General features: G+C 35.0%; 1 long non-coding RNA gene across 1 annotated transcript; it reads left to right on the forward strand.

Moving 5' to 3' along the window:
* Nucleotides 1-8,431: 8,431 nt before the first annotated feature.
* LOC149663544 (uncharacterized) lies at nucleotides 8,432-9,108 on the forward strand. The gene is made up of 2 exons (XR_016368424.1): nucleotides 8,432-8,759; nucleotides 8,828-9,108. It is a non-coding gene; the product is annotated as an uncharacterized LOC149663544 (long non-coding RNA).
* Nucleotides 9,109-17,726: the final 8,618 nt, after the last annotated feature.

Raw genomic sequence — 17,726 nt, forward strand, 5'->3', positions numbered from 1 at the left:
TAAACTAAAACCGAAAATAACTGAACTGCGGAAACCTTACTACAGTTGTTATTAATAAAGAGCAATAGTTCCAAAATTCAGGTAAATAAGTGGGTAGAAAGTTATCCTCTCGACATTAGAAGTTTTTTTAACTTTTTAATAAATCAATTAATGAGTATAATGGATTTTCTCTTCCGCCAAGTTTGAATGATGCTAATTTGGAGAAAATGAAACCTGATCACGTGTCAAATTATAACTTTAAAACTTATTTTTAAATTTTCCAATGAAATAGTAATGTTATTTCTTTAGTCGAAGTATAAATATTAATTGCATTTTTTCGAGAACTTTTTAAGGAGTTTGTCTATGGTTGTTGAATGAGTGCGGTGGATGATATTTACTGATTAGAATGAAGCATAAGCCAATGAGAGATAAAATATATGCTATATGATCTTGTTGGGTTAATTTCTCAACAAATTATTAAATAAATTTATATGAATAGTCACGGTTTTTCTCACGTCAAGCAGGTCTAACAACGCTTGGTTTACCTTTAATAGAAATATAATGAAAAGTAATATTCTTAAAGTTACTGCTTATTTGGAGACTTTTCCTTCCGTTCTCTTTGCGAAATTAACTCTATCTGAAGCGAATATTATGCATCCGAAGTATTTTATACTATTTGCAACCTGCCTTTTCTGCATTCGCATTTACGAAAATATGATAGCCATATTTTTCCATTATTAATCAACAAAATATTTGCGCGAACAATGCAAATATTTATGTGCTCTCGAAATTACAAAATTATCGATTATATGAACTGTTCCATCTTGAGATAGTAGAACTACTTCCAAGTCTACGAAGCGTTTACTTAGTATATTACTTCGCCTATAATCTTGCTCCTCTGCGGTTTTCCCCTGTGATAAAATGGACTGTTATTCATTTCAGTCATCAGTCCTAACACACTCCTTTTGCGTGTTATTTTTAACACAACATTTGCTCGAGCTTGGTGAGCAATTTGTTGGAATGATCGTTTATTTTCATGGACTAAGTATAAACAGTACCAATGACAATGGGAACCTAGGAATATTTGCATTTATTTTCGAATAGATAGCTGTGACATTGTTTGTTCAAGTCTTGTTGGCTTTACTCTCTGTTTGTATTAAAATGTGCAATCAAATGGAAAATGCTTTGCTAAGGTATAACAAACAGCGAAGTTAGATTGGCTTTTGGGCCTCCTTTCGATTTAAATTTTAAACGAAAACGACTACAGTCAAATTTAAAATGTTCTGAACGGAGCGATTCATTCAACCTGAATCGATCATTAATTAACTTAACACTTTGTAGTTGACATCTGAGCTAAGTATAGCTGGGTTCTGTTTCCAGCAAGGATCATAAACTGCACTGACCTGAAATTTTTAAGTGTCTACCGGGTAAAATTAATAAATTTGTATTAGCAAGTTTTAGGTTTTGGCGAGAGCACGGGCATTCAAGACATGATATAGATAAATTTATTATTTCTTTTTGAATTTTTGGTTCAACCGAAAACCAATGGGATTTTAGATTTTTAACACGGAATGTTTTATTTTTTATAATATGTATTTAATTCTGAATTTGTTTTGGCTGTAATTATTTATTGAAACGAAATTCTCGGATTTTGTAACTTTAATATGTTTGATTATTTTTATTTCTTTTCTTTGGATTTCTTGTAACGTCGAAATTACCATATAACAAAATTTTTAAATAATAATGTTGGTTTTATTCAAAAATTCACTATTCCAAATTGTTCTTAACAACACATTTCTAAAAGTTTAAATTAATTTCTTTGATTTCTAAGTCTTTTTACTCGATCTTCCCTTGAACACGTCACAATTGAAACGTCACCACCCCTTACTACTTTGTAGGCGCGTGGTAGTTCACCGGTTAAGGATTACGCGTAATAATTTTAGTACAGTCAAATGTACCGCAGTGTACACCGATTACTCTGAGCGACTGGCCATCTTCATACACCATACACTAGTCTTTAGTATATACCACATACACTCCAACTGTACTTTTTAGCTTCTAACAGTACCATCGTCCAAACTACATTGACACCAATATGTACTTATTGGCTTCAAACAACACCATCCTATGCTACATAGACGCCAATCTGCAACATTGTACTGCATTATCATCGTGAGGGTTAAAATATACGCGGCGATAGGCTACAGGGTTACGAGAAACATTTAGCCTCGAAATGGCAGGGCTTCCACCAAAGGTTCAACAATTGCGCATTTTCTTGTCCTTTCCTGTGAATCAATTGCCTTAACCCTTAGTTTCCAAAAATAGTTAAAAAGGCATAGGGTTGAATTCAATCGTCAACAATAGCTATGTTTAAAACAATTTTAGGGATAAAGTTTCTTAAAACGATTTAACTAGAATTAAGGTAAATATATCTCCATTAAAATAATGGATATTAATTTTATTTATTTCATTATTTAAGGAAAAACCTCTTAATTACGTCTCGATTCCGAAAGGCTCGTTTTAGTTTCACAACTTGTTTTTGAATAAAATATAAATCTTTTTGTATGGACAATGTTTCAGGGATAGTACCGTTTAATATCGACTCAAAATTTTGCCTAATAATGTAATTTCGTAATTGAAAAACAAAAAAATATTGAAATCTAGGTAGGAATGCGGATATCGGTGGTACGTATAAAAGTTGACAGTTGACTTCAAATTTAATTAATTGAAATTCTTCGAGAAAACGGAGGAGCTCCTAGGTCTGATAACAGATACAACTACTAATTGTTAATAATTATTAAAGACATGTTTAATCCAAGCGCACCAGGGTTGTTTGATTTAAATCAAGAGATTTTTTTTAAAAAATCATTTGGTTAAAATCAAGAATATATTTTTATTTTTAAAAAATGTTTTCTAAGATTCCAAGAAGTAGTTTAAGAAACTCGAGAAGAAACTTAACTAGAAAAGACCTAAAATTAAAAATAATCATGGTTTTGGTATATTTCAATGTAAGTTTTCCCCAGAACTCCAGTTTGTCTTGCTGGAAAGGCTAGGAAATGAAATAGCAGTCAAGCTAGTCTTTTTATACAAGCATATGATTTGTAATAATATCCAATAGCTGTTTATATGCCATGATTATTTTGCTTTTGGTTAATTTTGACTCAAAAGTTTTCATGTTGGTAATTTACTACCTATTAGTTCAATAAAAATCAAAAAAATCAAATAAATCAATTAAAATCAAAAAAATCCGATTTAAATAAAAAAAATCTATTTTTTTGATTTTTTTGAAAAAATCAAAAAAATCAACAACCCTGAAGCGCACCCAAAGCCATAATTGATAATGTAACGTAATAAATATTTTGAAATTTCACGAAAAGAAAACTGACATTGTTAAGCAAGGGGCAAGTATTTCAAATAAAACAAATGTCAACTTACTTGACGTAAAGGCGCTGAGTATTATTTTGCGACATCAATTATGTCTATATTTATATTTAATAGCCCATCGATACGATGTGAGTAAAAATAGTAGCTGTCTGACAAATATTGGGCTCAGTTCACGTTACATTATATAAATTAGTTAGTGAAGGGCGCCGTCGGTTAGCTTTGGCACCAATTCGTGACCCATTGAAATATAGACCACTGGGGTTCTATGGACACGAAACGTGAGCTCATTAACTTACCTATTAAACCAATTCACCCAGAGTTCCAACTAAAATTTTTAAAGGATATTTTCACTTGTCTCAGACTTTCTCTAACTGACGTTATTTTCACATTGGGTTAGGAAATTCGATAAGTCATTTTGTTGACTAAAGGAATAATATCAGATGAAATCAAATGTGACTTGCCGAAGCATTATTTGAAAACGGTTTATTCAAGTGTAGGGAACTTTGGGTCGAATCAAATGCCATAATATTGCTATACCTGTTTCTCAAGAATGATTTAACCAGCATAGGTATTTTTTTAATAATGTAATACATTTTTTATAATCTATGACGAATTTCAAGAGTTCAATTTCTTGCCTGAGATAATTGAGGTCAAAAGCCAACCCATAATATTTTCATTGCAAAACTAGGGTATATTGTTATATGATTTTAACACCGTTCAGTGACAACGTTTGTATTTTAAATATAAAGAAATGGAAACGAAAAAAGCATTTTCTTACCCCCAACAATACACTAGTGGAAACTCGTGAATTAATACACAAACAGGCTAACCGAATTCAAAAATCTACGATTACCAACAACCAATAATATTGTTACACCTTGAATGTTTCAAAAAGCTGCACTGTTTAGCTGAGTGAGTTTTTTTGTAAAATATATAAAGCGTCAGTTTATACCTTTAATTAAAGACAGTTTATAGGTCAGAAAAGCCATTATGGAGAAGGGGATATTTTTATTATCATAAGTTTATAAGATATGTTCCATAAGTGAGTCACTCGTTAATGAGAGCTTTTCAGGAAGTGACGTAGGTGAAACGTCATAGATTCTTGTAAAGCGACGCGTAGTGAGGCCTTGTCAAAGGCATAGTACAGACTAAAGAGGAGGGTGGACTGCAAAACCGAGTGTAGTCAATTCTCACGTCGTTCTTGAACTAGCTCTCATTAAGCCTCTAATATTACGAAGTATGGGTAGTGACAAACTTATGGAACATATCTTATAAACTTATGTTATTATTTATAAATTCAATTTTGGTAGAGGCAAACGGGTATGAGGTAGTAATGACTTTTGTCACGCCATTGTCCGAAAATGAAAATAAATAATAAGTTTATAATACAAGTTCACTTATATTTTATAGATTATACACTCTCATTTTATTATGGAATGAAAGAATATATTGTAGCTTTGCTGGTATCACGGACGTAATACAATTGTAAGAGGAATGGATAGCCTAGAAAAAACATATTATATATTTGTTGTAAAGACAATTTTTTGTTGCATAAAGAGGTAGTGTTAGATCAAGTGAAAATCTATAGAATAACTCTGATAATCTTTATTTATAAATATATGTATATTTAAGAAACTTCTTTTTATGAACACTTTCTATTAGTGTAATCTGAACGTCGTGGAGATATTTCTTTTTTTTTGACTGTCATTGAACTCTCTGAAATATAAATAGAAATTACTGGTAGTACGTAACTCCTCAATTGCATGAGATGTCAAGTTTACAGAATTCGTGTCTAATTCCATCTCTCACCTCAATTTCCTCGTTTCCCGTTTTAATGGCCTTCTCAGCATTTCCAGATTGTTTCTGAATATCCTTGTAGATGCAGTTAAAATGATTGTATACCAAAATCCCCCCAGCCAGAATCCCCCCGGCCAAAATCCCCCCATTTAACCCAATGCGACAAAATCCCCCCAATGTAGGACAAAATCCCCCAAATCTATATAACAAGACAAAATCCCCCCAAATATTTATAACAAGACAAAATCCCCCCCAAATATTTATAACAAGACAAAATCCCCCCAAATCATTATAACAAGACAAAATCCCCCCAAATCATTATAACAAGACAAAATCCCCCAACGAAAATCCTCTGAGAAATATATAACAGAAGTTTCAAATGTAAGTAGTTTGTTTTATTTCACATTTCACATTTCACATTTTTTGGCGACACAACTTAGAAAATTTTCCAAACTTACAAGCCCTTTATCATATTTCACGCACATATTTTTTAGAATTTTTTGCTTTTCGAAATATTTTTTACAATTTTTGGCTTTAATTTCAACGCCATTTTGTTCGTCATGTAACAGACCCAAGGCAATAGCAACGTCCAAGCGTAAACCCTCAATAAAAGACCAAATATTAATTTTATTCCCCTTAAGTAGGAAAGAAAATTTTCTGTTCCATCCCTCAGAAATATTATTCGTTCTTGATCCGTCATTGAGGGTTACATCATGAACGTTCCAGGTCTCGGGTTCAAATTTCGGACTTGTCCGTTTTAATTTTAGGCCACTAGCCGTAACTTTCTTTTTAAATGGGCCTCTTACATAGACAGCATCGAAATAGTCAAGCAGCTCCATACCTGACTCATCGGATATATAATACAAATGCAATATTCCTTCATATACACGATCTGTTGGCAAGAATGCCAAAGCAACTACTGAATTAACAAAGTTACGAAAGTTTCTGTCATGCCTATATTTAACAATAAACCCAAGCTCCTGAACCTTACGTAAAACACTCTGAGATAAATGAAAGAAACAATATCGTACTTTCACATGATAACCAAATACCTCTTTTAAGGCAGAAAATACAGCTTTCTCAATATCAATTACAACGGTTTGGGGAGCAAGAATTATATTACTATCCCGGCAAATTTTATCTAAGGCAACGAACAATTCACAATATGTTTTAGCATTTTTTTCTCTAATAAGGCATACACCGCGGCTATTGATCTACCTCCCAATCTTACATGAATAACATAAATTTGCAAAAAACCATCCGGGACTTTTTTAAATGTACCATCCATAAACCATTCCGAACAATCACTTAAGTACTTTAAACATTCAGGGACCGCAATAATTAAAATTCTAGAAGAGTCGTTACCCAAACTTGAATGATTGTCATATTGCAAGAATTCTCTCGCCCCTTCGCTTCCAGTAATCATGGTCCAGTCCCCTTCGATTCGTAGATCAGCAAGGCTTTTTGGAACGGCTGGGCGCAGTGATAATCTGGATCTTATGATGGTCTTTCTGATAGCTTCTGGAGTGGGAATGTACGACTTCACATCAGACGAAACCGTGGCAAGCACAGCACCATAAACTGCCAACGTCGAATCACTTGATGAAACACTTTGTTCCTTGAGTGAAGTACGAAACTTGGTAACTTCGGACGCGAGCACATTGGACAAGTGATTATGAGCGGACAATTTAATTACATCCTGGACATCCTCGTCAGTTGTCAAACTTCCACGGCATCCTAATTTCCTTCTGACGCACTCCCATTTTATCAACGCGTTACTAAGGGTCTTTTGTTTAACATACAAAAAACCTTCCCGTAGTATTTTAATACCGCCTTTATTCGACACGAGCTTCTCCATTTCTATGCATTATGTGGAGAAACATCCGACTTATATACCTCCCAACGAGCCAAAGTTCACAACATTAAAAAATAAAATAGCCCAAAAAAATTTTAGACCAACATCAAAGAGAATATAACAAGATCAGTAGAAACTTAAAAGCAGATATTGTTCTCAAATCACGGAGGCAGTTCCATCTTGCAACATTTAATAAGCCTAAAAGACCTAACCTAACCTAACCTAACCTAACCTAACCTAACCTAACCTAACCTAACCTAACCTAACCTAACCTAACCTAACCTAACCTAACCTAACCTAAACCTAACCTAAACCTAACCTAACCTAACCTAAACCTAAACCTAACCTAAACCTAAACCTAACCTAACCGAACCTAACCTAACCTAACCTAACCGTTAAACATAATTTGGAGGATTTTGTCCATTAAATATGATTTGGGGGGATTTTGTCCATTAAATATGATTTGGAGGGATTTTGTCCATTAAATATGATTTGGGGGGATTTTGTCCATTAAATATGATTTGGGGGGATTTTGTCCATTAAATATGATTTGGGGGGATTTTGTCCATTAAATATGATTTGGGGGGATTTTGTCCATTAAATATGATTTGGGGGGATTTTGTCCATCAAGTAGGAGTTTTGGGGGGATTTTGTCTGGGGGGATTTTGGGTCACACCCAGTTAAAATATTTATTACTGCTCCATCTTCCCCGTTGGAAAAAATTCAATACATTTTGGTTTACTTAAAGCAATAGCGACGTTGTTTAAAAATTATCTCAAAACTAAAAAAACCTTACTTTTTTGAGAGTTCATACTCTTCTGATTCCAAAAATTTGCTTGGTCAATATTTAAATATTCGAAAACTTGAAATTGTGGGGGGGGGCAGAAGCAAATTTGCAAAAAATATTTTTGCGGGGTTTTTCTCCTTGATACGTCACTAACGGCATCTCGCGGAAAAGTCAACCGCGAGCGCCCGAGACTCCCGAGTCTACTAAAGGTGGAATTCATAAACGTCGGATGCAACGCAATTTAGTATAGAAGAAGGCAGGGCGTCGTGCAGGCAAAAGTGAATAGGCTACTACGTACAGAAAGTGTAGAAATCGAATTCTGTAGCGCCTTTTCCTGTGGTTTTAAAGAAAACTCTTGAGCAGACGACGCGTAAAAGATGAAGTCAAACCAGATTGGTTGTATTCGAACTTCCCTCCGTTTAGAGCAGCCAATCGTGCTTCAAAGCAATTACATCACCGAAAGTAGTTCGAGTGAGGAAATGTAAAGCCCCGCCCATTGACATGCGCGATAACCACTGGATGTTTTACTTCCAACAGCAACCCGTAGATGGCGAAAAAATCTACTTTTTGGCGCGAAATTTAAAATGCTTAGTTATAAAATCATTCGTGTTGCTATAGGTAACGTTAGTTCAAATCATAATGAAAAGGTGAATATTTGTGTTATTTGTATATTTCCTACCACGTACACATTATTTATTACTAAACAATAAAAAATTAACTTCAAGCGTAGCACTTTACAAAAACGTCTCTCCTCATCATGGAATTAACCTCAATAAATAACAAAAACAATCCTGATTGCAAAAGAGCAAGAGATGTTATTAAATCCAAACTTGTTGTGCATTTCCTCTGTTCATTCTTTTATTCATCTCAGACATAGACATTGTGAATGCATCAGTTGGTTTTGGGGCTTCAATTGAAGGAACTGCATGTGGGAGTCTCTTTATTATTTCTACCAAAGTAATTCAGAGAAAAATGATAATGCAAACGAAGTGGCTATTAGTAAACTATTAGTCTTTCTTTGATAGAACAAGACATTATCTTGCAAAAGACAAGGCATCATTGCTTGGTCCACCGATAAATTTAAACATTGTTTCCTAACGTTGGGATTATTTGGGAAATATACATCCATTTCTGTGCTTCTGAAACTCGGGATTGGACATTTACAACTCATATTTATTTAAGAAATAATAAATTTAAATCCTAAAGACAACTTATTCCCATAATTATACAATAATAATAAAAACTCATGGACTAAAAATATTAACTTATATTGTTTTGTAATAAACCATGTGTATGTTGTTTAAAACATGGCGAGAAATATATTTTAAAATCTATATAATACCACGAATATTCATCTTTTTATTAAGATTCGAACTAACATTATCTGTAGCAAGACCAATGTTCTAAAACGAAGCAATTTCAATTTCGCGCCATAGGATAGATTTTTTCCGCCATCTACGTGTTGCTGTTGGAAGTAAAACATCCAGTGGTTACCGCGCATGTCAATGGAAGGGGCTATACCTTTCCCCACTCGGTCTAATAGTCACGTGTACCAGGAACTATAACTTCAAGAGGTAGGGATACAAAGGTACAAGTGATTCGCCACCGCGTTACTGTGGTTTTCCGCTAAGGCGGGGACGTTTAAGAGAGCGGGAGAAATAACACGTTTCATAACAACGCGGAAGTTCTTCACTTTCTGTACGTAGTAGCCTATTCACTTTTGGTGCAGGACGTTTGTGCGTGACGCCCTGCCTTCGCCTGTGCTAAATTGCGTTGCGTCCGACGTTTATGAATTCAATCATAATGCCGCGCGGATTTGAAAGTTGTAAAAAATTTGTTTCTAACAAAAAATATCATGTAGATATTTGATAGTGTTGGGTTTAAAAACTGTTTACTTTTCAGTGTCAACATAGATAAAATCGTTTCGCGGTATCCATCCCATTAAAACACCGGGCAAGCTCATCGTTTCAATTAGGGTTGTAAATTTTCCGGAAAAATAAAACGCGGAAAATTTTCCGCTAATCGGAAAAATATAAAACTATTAATTATGTGAGCTTTGAGTCAATTTATCTAACTTTTAAAGATTTAAAACACTCTCCAGTTATTTTGCCATTTTTAGTAGATTTATTAAAGTACCACCAAAAATTAGTGGTTGATTTTCCCATAATTAGTGACTTTAAACAGGGTTAACAAACTTAATAACATTAACAACATAACGCCTCGTTTCCCTTACAATGACGCAGACGATCACTATCATTTATGCCTGATAATTTAGTTTCACTTGGGTCTCTTAACGGTTAGGTCTCGACTCTCTAACGCCTTATACCGTCATAAGAGCAAACAGTAACCCTATGCATGCAAGTGATAGCAAATGAGTGAGCTTTTCCTATCACTTAGATCAGAAGTAACATATGCTTAGATCAATAGCGAGTGATACATTATCATTCTCAGGTTTATCTCAGATCAATAATAGGTGATATCATTTGTGTCATTTATTCGGCCCTATCTTGGTATGATAGTGCTTCCTTTAATTCGTATTATAATAAAGATTTTGAATAAAAATGAAAGATAAGATCAGAAGTCTTTTTCATAAAGTTTGTTAGCTGAGAAATAAATATATTTTTTTCGTTTTAATTATCATTTAAGCGTAATAACAGATGACCAAATTCGTAGTATGCCTTATTTTACATTTCCCATAATGATAGATAAGCCAGTATCTCGTAATTGAATGAATCGATCATTGCGTCCTCGGATTCTTAAATCAATCGTGGATATCGAAGCAATGTTCAATTGTCGTTAAGTGCAGCCACTTGACACCGTCCATATTTTTCAAAAACCGCCCACATGCGGGGTTTCGTTTGAATGGGACATTTGAATTTTGGGTACGGCCGAATGGGGGAGAACCATCGCGTGTCACTTATATTAGAAGTATTTCAGATAAATTAGTGATATAATATCAACTATTTAAGGTGTATCTCAGGTCTATCGCAAGCCAAAATTTGTCACTTTTATCAGGTGTATCCCAGGTCTGTTGCAAGAGATAATTTGTCACGTACGTCGGTTCAATAACGGGCGATTATTTGTCATTCATGTCGGGTGTCTTTCGGGTCCATGGCAAGTGATTATTTGTCACTCATCTCGGGTGGCTTTTGGGCCAATAACGGGTGATTATTTGTGATCTCAGGTCAATAACGGGTGATTATTTGTCATCTCGGGTCAATAACGGGTGATTATTTGTCATCTCGGGTCAATAACGGGTGATTATTTGTCATCTCGGGTCAGTAACGGGTGATTATTTGTCATCTCGGGTCAATAACGGGTGATAATGTGTCACTCATGTCGGGTGTCTTTCGGGTCAATAACGAGTGATTATTTTTCACTCATGTCGGGTGTCTTTTGGGTCAATAACGGGTGATTATTTGTCATCTCGAGTAAATAACGGGTGATAATGTGTCACTCATGTCGGGCGTTTTTCGGGTCAATAACGAGTGATTATTTTTCACTCATGTCGGGTGGCTTTTGGGTCAATAAAGGGTGATTATTTTTCACTCATGTCGGGTGGCTTTCGGGTCAATAAGGGGTGATTATTTGTCATCTCGAGTAAATAACGGGTGATAATGTGTCACTCATGTCGGGCGTTTTTCGGGTCAATAACGAGTGATTATTTTTCACTCATGTCGGGTGGCTTTTGGGTCAATAAGGGGTGATTATTTTTCACTCATGTCGGGTGGCTTTTGGGTCAATAAGGGGTGATTATTTTTCACTCATGTCGGGTGGCTTTCGGGTCAATAAGGGGTGATTATTTGTCATCTCGAGTAAATAACGGGTGATAATGTATCACTCATGTCGGGTGTCTTTTGGGTTAATAGCGGGTGATTATTTGTCACTCATGGAATGGGGTAATTAATGACTTAAAATGGGGTAAATAGGGGTTTGCAATGGTTTAAGTTATTTTACAAATTAGCTCCATTTTCGTATTATTTTAAAACCATTTAATGGGATAATTGAAGGTGATATTTTAATCCATTTAGGTCTAATTTGAGCTCCTTTTATCGAATGAAGTTTTTTGAACCCGTTTTTGCACCATTTATTTTCGCTAATGGTGTTACTAAAATATCGCACGATTTTCATACCATTTCAACACCTTGTCAAGGTGTAGAAATAGTACACAATGAATTTTACACCACTAAAACAATATTTAGGTAACTTAATTTAGAGTGCATAACTCCATTTTCACATTTATTTTACCACCTGTTATATGGGCCATGCGAAAGTGTTATTTTATATCAATTGCGCACCTTTTCGAGGATGAGATTTTTTCAGCCCTTTTTTACACTTATTTAAGCGAAGGGTGTTTAAGGCATAACTCCATTTTCACATCATTTCAACATCTTATTTATGGGCCTGCGAAGGTGTTATTTTATATCAATTGCGCACCTTTTCGAGGATGAGGTTTTTTCAGCCCTTTTTTACACTTTCTATTTAAGCGAAGGGTGTTTAAGGCATAACTCCATTTTCACATTATTTCTACACCTTTTATATTGGCCTTGCGAAGGTGTTATTTTATATCGTTTCGGTATCATTTGTGCGCCTTTTTATGAATGAGGCTTTTTCAACCCATTTTTACACCGTTTATTTAAGCGAATGGTGTTTAAAAATATCGCACTAATTCTATGCCATTTGAGCACCTTTTAATGGGGTATTCAATAGGGCTATTTATATGATTAAGGTAACATTTGCAAACCTTTTAAAGAATTATGTTTTATAAACCCATTTCTACACCATTGGTTTAAGCTAATGGTGTTTTTAAAATATCGCACTATTTTCGTACTATTTCAGCACCTTGTCAAGGTGTACAAATAGTGCTCATTGTTTTAACACCATTATGGCATTATTTAGACACCACAATTTTTTACAGTGTAGTTTTAAGAGACGTTATTTTTATTTAAACATTAATAAAAACTGGCCCTGCAGACAAAGACGCAAAAAATAAGAGATAAGTTTATAAATTAATTGCGAAAAGTAATAGATATTCAAATTTTCACTTTTGAAGACATTATTATTAAACAATAAAACATTAAATATTAACATTAACTAAGATATCTTAGTTTTTTCACCAAAAACACTTATGCACCCATTTGCCAATTGCCAACGCGGTGACAGCAACACACACGGTATAATACCTAACCGTGACGTCATCGTCACTTGGAGAGGTAACAATGTTACTTAAAACAAGTTGGGAAAACCAAAATATAACCTCTCCGAGTCGAGTGTTATACTACCCCGTCTACGCTGGACTACCACCCCTTCCGCCACCTCCAAAGTAAGCTTCATATCTCCGTGATTTATCACGTCGTAAAACCCGACTAATAGTATCCTTGCCGACGACCCACATTTTCATTGAAACCCGTGATTAAAAAAACCTTTGTTTTTATTTGAAATTTATTTTTCATTTTGTTTAAAACCATATTTTTGAAATTATGGTTTACGTAAAACATTTTAAAATAACATTGGGCTAAGACGGCTATTAACAATCCCTTAACATTTTCATATTACAAACCATCAAATGTTAATAAACATATAATATTTTGTTTGGAAATTAGATATAAAGCATTACATAATTTGAACCATAAAAACCCAAATCACATGTGGGAAAAACAGGTTCTGGGAAAACCCATATGGGAAAAAACCATTAACACAATTAATCAATATTACATCTATGCCACCCGTTCAAACGATAAATGTTTCCCAGATAGTGTCCATACGAGAAGTTCATGGAAATGGAAATTAGATTTCAATTTAAATCTCCATTAGTGGCTTAACCTGTTCAATGAAAAGCAAAACCAGTTATACCTATGTTAGTCGTTCCAAATTTATGAGCCTTCTCTAAGGTGGTTACACTTTTACCAACCTTCTTTTGGTCATACCAAATTTAACGAACTCATCTACACTGATGACCATCCTAAGACTCTCTAGGGCTGTCTTTTACGTCGTAGCAGTCACATATTCAAGATCACACACTTTAAATGTCTGGAACAAAATCTATTAAATAGTTTCCCGAGTAAAGGTTGGACATGGTGATAGAAAAGTGAACTGAATTGGTACTTTTGATATAACACAATTGAATATCTTATAGAAATGAAACGCTTACCGTATTTCCACCAAACGGAACAGTTCTGAATCAACTATCTGTCAAGTAGAGCCACAATCTCTTGTAGTTCATTGGAAAGTCATGTTGTAATTTACCTACAGGCTAAAACACTATTGCTCTTAGTGTTTTTGCAAGCCATGTATATAGTTGGATACAGGCACACCCAAGTTAAAAATGTCGTTTAACAAGCCATGTATATAGTTGGATACAGGCACACCCAAGTTAAAGGTGTTTTTGCAAGCCATGTATATAATTGGATACAGGCACACCCAAGTTAAAGATATTTTTTTGCACACCAAAGTTTATGATGTTTTTTTTTCTTTTTGCAAGCCATGTATATAGTTAGATACAGGCACAACCAAGTCAAAAATGTCGTTTAACAAGCCATGTATATAGTTGGATACAGGCACACCCAAGTTAAAGGGGTTATTTCAAACAATTTAGTAAGTTGGCTAAAGGACAACCCAAGTTAATGTTTTTTTGTTGTTTTTGCAAGCGCATATAGTTGCGTACAGGTTAAATACTAAAGTTGTCTGGGTTTTTGCCAGAAAAGTACACAAATCCACCCACTCCACCCACTTGTATACATTAAATTGTTCTATTGTTTAATTGCTTGACAAATATTTTTAAAAACAAGTTTGCTTGTTAAAGCTAGTCTTTTCTTACAAAACAGATTGCTTTGTGATAAGAATAATATGATTCCCTATAAGTTGCTTCATATCGCTCTCGAAATGCTTTGTTTCCAAAGAAAAAATCTAATTGGCAATGATAATCTGTTGAATATTTTTCCTCCAGACCAGGTAGCAAACACATATCAAATGATTCAAAAAACCTTGTCAGTGCCGTCTTGCACTTTAAAAAATTTATATAAAAATCTCCGACCGAGACTGTGTGTAGTCTCTGGTACGTCTTCATGTAGTTGAGCATGAGGTAAACGATTGGATAGATATGCAAAAGTACAGGCAGCTTCACCCCATAAGTATTGAGGTAACTGAGATTCTTCCAATAACGTCGGGATGCCATCAAGCAAGGACCTGTTATACCTTTCGGCAACGCGATTCATTTCTGGTGAATACGTATTGGTACGTTGGACTTGAATCCCTTGTTTCTTACATGTGTCTTCAAAATAGTTCGCAACATACTCCAGGCCGTTGTCCGTTCGTAGTTGTTTTAATTTTCTACCAGTTTGTCTTTCCGCCCAAACAAGATATTCTTTAAACTTCTCGAAAGCTTCGTTCTTGTGCTTCATTAAGTATAGCTTGACATGTCGAGAATAGTCGTCAATAAATGTTATTATGTACTTGGCTCCCCCCAGCGAAGCAACGGGGGCTGGTCCCCATACATCTGAATGAACGAGTTGAAGTACATCAGAAGACTGTATACCTTTAATAGCCGATGATTTTGCTTTAGTTGCCTTGGATACCTTGCAGGGGACGCATAAATCGAATGTAGTAGTTAGCTTCGGAATTCCAAGGACCAATTGTTTCGAGACCAGTTGCGTAATTCTTCTAGGATTAGGATGTCCAAGTCGTTTATGCCAAAGGTTTATATCTTCTACAGTGTTGAGATTACATTCTGCGTGTCGTTTTTTTTTTTCGTCCTTTCCTTGCTTGTGATTGTGATACATGAGGTAGATCCGTTCTGGTCACAGCTTCTACCACATATAAGTTGCTGTCAGAATCTAACGTCGCTTTCAGTACCAGATCATGGTTCTTGGCGTAGACTCGTATGATACAATCCTTTATGATTGACTTAAATCCAGTTTCATCTATTAGTCTTGCGGATATAAGGTTTCTTGTGTATAGTGGAACGTATATGACGTCTCTAAGAATTAGCCGCACTTCTCTATTATTGAGCTGAGATGATAATACCACGTCACCTTTCCCAACCGCCTTCCTTGCGCAATTGTTATGGGTGTTACGATATCATAATAGTTATATAGCCATCCCTTCGTATTACAAAAATGATGCGTTGCGGCAGAGTCATACACCCATCCTTTAGTTAGTGGAGATTCGTTTCATTTAAGTTAATTTATTTAGTTAAGAAACAAGTTAAATCTTTAGTACAATTATCTTCTTTAGTTACACTAATAACGGGACCAATATCGAGAGCACCTACCGGCATCGGGTCAATACTAGGAAACTGACTTTTGTACAATCTAAAAATCTTTATTACACGTGGCATCCCTTATGGTGCATGTGGATAGTGGTGCATAGGAATAGTGGTGCATATGGATAGTGGTGCATATGGATAATGGTGCATATGGATAGTGGTCCCATGTCAGTGTATACAATATGTCTATGTCTCACCAACAGAAAATATTTCTAGTCAAAGCGGAAATACGTCACAAAAGAGAAAGTTAAAAACAAATGTAAAAAAGAACACAAAAACCTTAATTGATTGGTACACTTCTATAGCCAATGACTTTCTTTGCCTCTCTTCTTATTTTCGTTTTTGCGAAAGTTTTGAAAATGAAATTGATGACTACGAAAAACTACAGATGCTTCAGATTTACGGTAAAATAGTGTATTCCAAAATTAAAAACACAATTCCGACAAGAATATCCCGCAAAGTCTTTGAGCTCAAAGTCGAACAACCTGCCAAATTCACAATGAAGTATGAGCGGTCACTTTTAACAATCGGGGGTGGATGCATCGGTGAAATTTGGAAGGTTGCGAAGAATCGCTTGATATATAAACGGCGAAGTCTTTCACAAAGGCAGCTGAGAACTTCAAGGATACTATATTGGTGCTGTATGAACTATAGAATGAATCAAAGTGAAAAAAAGAAAATTCGTTTTTCTGGCATCAGGCGTAGAGATCGTGGAAGCCTTTTTTTGCCAAAGTACGAATTTCATCCCTACTTAAGGCTTTTAAATAACAAAATGAGGGAAGTTTTAACTCTCGAAGGCATTAAAAAGCATGGACGAAATATAGCTCAAGTATGTATATTAACCTATGTTGAAATTAATTAATGGGCAAGTTATTGAAACTTTTCCGCTTAAAGGCAGCAGCAGATATTGTCAATGAATGCAGGGGCCTGCAAGAGACATTCGCCAACGCGTGCAGTATTTTATTTCCAAATCAAAGGAGAGAGGATCAAATTACTTTTCATAAAGAATGGCAACGGAAGATGTTGCACGCTACCACCAACGAGGTTATAACAGCTTGGGATTCAAAAATGTCAGAAAAGGAGAATAAGATTCAAAAAGGTTAAGCATCATTACGAGACACTTTATTCGTGGAATCTGCAAAATCCAAAGAAACGTCTACAGCAAAGAATCAAAGTAGAAATAAAGATCTGAAAACTTTTAATAAAAAGGTCGTAGGAAAAGACAATCAAAAACAAGTGCGAAAAGAAAGAAAAACCTAAACCAAACACAGAGAAACCTTAAAGAAAAAGCAGTGTTCAACCAATCGTCACGACACAACAATAAACAGTTTCCAAAACAAGGATGAGACAAGAAAAGTGGAAGAGGGGAAAACTACCAAAGGGCTAATAGCTGGAAATAAAAAAGATCTGATGAAACAGGGAAAGTCGGGTATGTCTAAAGTTGCCAAAACGGAAACCCCATCGATCCTTGGAGAAATGGAATCCAAGAAAAGGAAGCGTGTTAAGCCGAAACATTTGCAAGACTATGAAACAAACTAGTGAAAGCCATAAAGTACATGTCCTGCATATCAAGGTTGTATTCTACTATTGATGAACATTAACTAGTCTCAACTATCCTATACATATGTTCCTATTTTAAAGAGAATTCACAGTTACCAGTA

The sequence above is a fragment of the Phalangium opilio genome, unplaced genomic scaffold, assembly GCF_054372755.1.
Source record: "Phalangium opilio isolate 3A_F unplaced genomic scaffold, DU_Popi_V2 ptg000061l_1, whole genome shotgun sequence".
In the NCBI taxonomy this organism is placed as follows: domain Eukaryota; kingdom Metazoa; phylum Arthropoda; class Arachnida; order Opiliones; family Phalangiidae; genus Phalangium; species Phalangium opilio.